The sequence below is a fragment of the Crocodylus porosus genome, unplaced genomic scaffold (assembly GCF_001723895.1).
Source record: "Crocodylus porosus isolate Cpor-Errol unplaced genomic scaffold, CroPor_comp1, whole genome shotgun sequence".
Taxonomy (NCBI): domain Eukaryota; kingdom Metazoa; phylum Chordata; order Crocodylia; family Crocodylidae; genus Crocodylus; species Crocodylus porosus.
Genome location: NW_017728949.1, coordinates 27513854 through 27519507, shown reverse-complemented (window position 1 = coordinate 27519507; position 5654 = coordinate 27513854).

Below are 5654 nucleotides of genomic sequence, written 5' to 3'. Positions count from 1 at the left end.
CCACCTCCGCTGGCAGACTGTTCCAGACCTTGGGGGCTCGGACAGTAAAGAAATTCTTCCTTATGTCCAGCCTGAAACGGTCTTGCAGGAGTTTGTGACCGTTTGACCTCGTTATCCCTTGGGGCGCTCTGGTGAACAAAAGGTTCCTCTTCAGCCATGCTTTCTCAGGGGGCTGAAAATGGGGCTTGAGCTGTGATACCACTTTCATATATAACAACAGCAACACTAATGATGGTATCACAGAGATAACTATTAGTTAAATAACAGATGACTGAGACTGGTTTTAATAGCTAGGGTTAAAAGTGCTACTTCCAGTGTTGTTGTCAGCTAGCTTTTTTGTACTCCTGCTGTGTAGTCTATGGGAATTCATGGCATTCCTATAAAAATGGGTCCAAACATACTGATAACCATGGTAACATTCCACCTCTACTTCCTCTACGGCTCTGAACAAAGCTCAGCACAATGCATGCATGTATATTTTTGTGTTAGAGCTACAAAATAGACTAAGTCTTTGCCTCCTGCATGGTGCATCGTATGTTATGCAGCTACCTCCTGAGGTTGGTGGAACTACTCTATACAAATTCTCCATCCAAACCTATATGGACATAGCACAGGAGGCAGAGCAGGAAAGGAACACAGCTTTCACACTGGCTGCCCAGTTTATAGGGCAGGACTGATCGTCTGCAAAACTCCTTAGTCTGTTTAGAGATTAATTTTTTTTCCTTAATAATTTTTAATAACTCAACACCTTTGTACTGGATGGCACTGAAATCAAGAGAAGGGCCAGAGGGAATAAAATGATGGTCTCCTGTGAAAGATTTAGAGACAGGAATAAAAAAGGGGGAAAATCCCTTCTGATTTCAAAATTACTCCATCTATTTTCCTAGATTCTTGTAATAAATAAACAAGATGATACAAATAGTATAGTATTTTACTGCTATACTGTTGGAACTGATTTGCATTACAAAATTCATTATAAAATTAAATTGTGCAGCAATCAAATTGTGTTACTTTGTTCAGGTACAGATGAATTATCCCATTCTATTGATAAAATGATTTTATATTTTTCCTTGTTTTCTTGTCTCTTTCAATTAAAGTGGTATAATTTCAAGTGAAATTAGAAGATTGTACTTGGCTTGTGGTCTTACATTATAACTCTTTTTCTGCTGCTCAAACTAGCTGACATACCAGTGATCATTACGCTTCTAAAATTATATTATATGAATCATATTATTCCATTTATTTCAGAAGAACTGAACCTGTGCCATTCTTGTTATAGCTAAAAGTAGGAAGAAATGGCTTTCGCATCTCATTCATTCAACTAGAGTTACAATTACCTATTTGACCTATAAATATGGTGGTTTATCATAGGGTAAAAGGCTTCAGAATAGCCAGGCTAAAAGATTTAAGTGATTTACAGTTTGTTATTTTGCTGAAATAATTTTCAATGGGGACATTCTGCTCTTAGCTACATGACTGTGGGATCTCTGCTGAGTAGGCCTCTAGATCCGCATCCATGTAACAAAGCCAACAGTCTCAAGATCTATTGTACTAAGTCTAGAAAAGATAGGCAGAGATCCTGAAAGCAGGGGGGACCCACAAAACAACAAATTTCATAGAGTTTCTGAGACTTGCTAGAGGTCCAGGCTATCATCTGCTTCACCTTTCAGATCTTTGCCCCCTTCATTCCCTTGGCAGGATGGGTCTCAAGCTGGTGATTGTATGAAGAAGGTAGGCTACAGCACAGAATTACTTTTTAGGGGTAGGAAAGTGGTTCTCTCAGCTTCATTCCTGCTGCCTCTCACTGCCCCATGCTGTGCAGGGGCTCTGTCATGAGGCCTCACCCCCACTTGCTCTCCCAGCCCCATCTCCCAGCTCTTTAAAAAAAAAAGAAAAAAAAAAAGAAAAAAGCCCTGCACTCACCGGCTCTTGCCTGGTGTGTGTGTATGTGTGTGTGTGGGTGATTTCTCATGCCCCCACTGCCCCACGTTGCGTGGGGGGGCTCTGCCATGAGCCACCAGAAGCCCGGGAGCTGGGGCCAGGCAGGCAGCTATCAATGGGGCTGGGAGAACAGGCAGGGGATGAGGGCACATGACAGAGCCCCCCACACAGCATAGGGCAGTGGGGGGCAGTGGGGTTCGCCCCCCAGCCTGGCAGCAGCCAATGAGTGAGGGTGGTGTTTTTTTGTTTTTTGTTTTTTTTAAAGACAGGAGTGGACAGGAGGTTGCAGGGCACTCAGAGGGGTTGGAGGAAAAGATAAGGGAAGGCAGCCTCCAGCCCCCTTCTCTACTTACCAGCATGGAGTCCGGGTCCAGCTCCTTGTGGTGGCAAGTGGGGACTGCCCAAATCTCTGAAGCTCTCTGAATCTTTTCCAAACCAGTTTGGAGAGCTTTGAATCAATCTGGACCTTTTTATTGGTCTCCTGATTCAATTCAGATTTGGAGATTCAGCTGCCAAATCAGGCTGAATCTCCTTTGAATCAAATAAGCACCCGACGCTTTGCACAGCTCTAATGTCTATACCTTGCCTATAAGGACAGAGAATTTGGATACATAGGCAGGAGAATGGTAAGTGGAGGATTCTATTCACTAGTCCTACAAGGTCTTTCACAAAATGTATTGCATTTAACAGACAAACCTGAAAGTACTGGTCCAGCCCTCATTTGCAAACCAGGGAAAAACAGCAATTCAAGATGTGTGTAAAGGTGACTTTAAGATACCTTGGATTCTTGACCTGCTGTGAATCATGCCACCACCGAAAAATAAACTACAGAGAGCACAAGGACTTCTTTAAATTATGTTTACTGCCAGTAAACAAGCAACAAAAGACTACCAGCCAGAGTATGATGAATCCCTGGTTATGCTTATTTTCTCCTGAAGAGCCTAAGACTAGATCAGGGCTGCTGGGATAAGAGCAATGCAATGGATTTATGCCACTAGATGATTCCCTATGCTAGAAAGGTTTTCTTTTCCCATAGCCAGCTTTGCATGGGCCAAGAGAGGCATAGATTGAAATTTATATACCTGTCTTATTATTTCTAGTGACAGCAAAACTACATGAAATGGGACATAAAGATATGGAAGGACTAAGATATTTCTGTAGCTTGCTTGAAAAATAATGATTTCAAAAGATGTGATGGAATAAGTTTGCAATGTTGTGTACCAGATAAGTAAGTATGTGTTCTTAAGAAGTTAAAGATGATGTTTTTTTTTTCAGACAACTGAAAAACTCAGAGTTGACTTCTTCAATTGAATTTTATATAATATAAAAATGACATTATTTGCATTTTATAATGGCAAACTTGGCCATAAATCCTTTTCTCTGAATTTATACAGATAATTATTTATTGATTTGGCTTCTGAATGAAATAATAGATAACTTACTGTGAGATGGACTTTTCTTTCATTTATGTTGTTTAATATGTTTAGCTGAAAAACAAATATTCATAATGGCATTTGTTGTGTCTGCTTCCAAGATGGGATCATAACTGTATTTCAGGAAAAAAAAAGTTTTGTGGATAACCATGCCATTTTAATTTCGGTCTAATTCTCTTCTTAGGCTCATTCCGTCTTTATCTTCTAGCTAAGAGAACCAATGGTATTTTATTTGCCAGACACAAGTGCTGTGTAAGGCAACAGATTCTGTTCTCCTCCATTCTGTCTTTGGACTGGATAACTGTGAAGATAAATTGTAGTTAGGGATTAAGATAGCATCTTAATTCCAACAGCCAGGCCTACCCACTCACTCCCTGTATCACTCATTGCAGGAATGGGCAGCAGTGCCTCAATAAATAAAGTTTCTGATCATATTGGTAAAGTGTAACCATTTGGAACAGCTTGTTATATGTTGAGCTGATAGTACTTCAGAAAGAACAGGTGTACATGAGATTTTAAAAAAGAAATTAAAAAACCCTTTCACCTCCATGAGTTTCCAGCTACTGTCAGCAACAAAAGGGTTCGATTATATCATAAGAATTTTTTTTACAATATCACAAAAATGTAAAAGCTTGGTTTTAAATCAGTGCAAACACTAGATAAAAGGCAAGGATTACACTGTACTCTATGGCTTTTGCAAACTTGTTGGAGGTATGTTGGAAGCTTTTCCATTCCATTTGTCTCTCCAGTGGAATTTTTTGTATCATCCATCTCCAGCTTAGGTCCTGAAAGATCTTGGTTCTACATGTTTACAGCTTCAAAGATATTTACCTCCATGTAACAAAGCATGCTTGGAAGCAGTCCAAGGAGCTGCGTGCCCTGAACAATAACAACAGGGAATAGTTTTAGTTTCAGTGTGATGACCTGACCCACACAAGGGTTTGTAACATTTCTGAGACTCTGTCATCCAAGATCTGTTTAAAAGCAGAAACTATAGCATGGTGAGGACAGCGAGCTAATCCCTTGTGAGAGCAGTTTTTGCTTTTGCCTTTAAAAGAAAACATGTCTCTGAGTGCTCTTTGTCTTTGTATTCCCACTGCAGAAAGTTTAGTACCAGTATTTGAGAGTACATGCAATGTGGGCTCATCTCCTGCAACAATAAAATCAAGTAAAATTATTTACTTTAATGGGAACAAGATAACACCCTGACATAAAACTTTTCATAATAAAGCTAACTTTTCTTTTTGCAGTGTTACTGTCTTTTAGCAGCTCCTAGTCTCTCTTCTTCTATTTCACAGCCTTGAAGACAGCTTTTAGCTTTTTTCAAAATCACAGATCTACCCATGGAGACCAGTCTTCAGCAGCAGCTGGGTTTCATCTTTTTGTTAATCAGGAAAGGGAGCTGAAGAATAGGCTCTGTCCCTCCCCTATGCAGCCATAAATCTGGATTTTTTTTCAGCTTACATTCCCCAAAACAAACTGTATGCCTTATTTGGGGGTGTGTGGTATGCAAGAAAATATGGTAATACTAGAGCTACTGCTGATCTACAAAGAGAAAGGAGACTGTTAGCTATACTGAGCCCCCTAAATGACCTATTTGGATGGAGTAGGACAATCACAGCTGGCTTCTTGCCTAACAGTGTCAGGCAGAGAGTGTTCGGTAGATTTTTCCTAAGAGGCCACCCTACCGTGCCTTTTTCCTAACAACTTGTCAGTAGCAGCCAGCAAGGTCATTCTCTCCGAAATGCACAGGGAGGCATGATATCTACTCCTGCCTCTTACAGGCAAATGTCTTTAGCCACTCCTGTTCAGGCATCCACTTGCTACCTCATCATAATGGAGCCATAGCTTCATACGTATAATATAAAGAATATATATCAAGACTATCCAGTGCCATAATTAATTACAACGGTTTTGGCAGCATGTTATGCTCACACTTCAGAGCTTTAAGCCATTCTCCAACTCTTAGGAATTAGTGTAAGAGGGAGGGGAGGGCAGATTGCCCTGTATCATCCTACTGAGGCAGAGTTCCAGGCCAAGTTCCTGGGCCAGTATAACTGGACAGGCAGCACGGGCAGCTGCCTAGGGTGGCAACTTACAGGGGCAGCAAAAAGTGGGCTGACAGGTAGCACGTGCGCACTTGACTGGGCCTGGGTCTAGCATGATGCCACCACAAGGCAGGGTGTAGCACAGGTAGGATCCAGACAAGGACAGAATGAAGAGGAACAGGAACCTCTGCATCATCCTGGGAGATGGTGCCACAGCCTGGCTGCTCAGTGC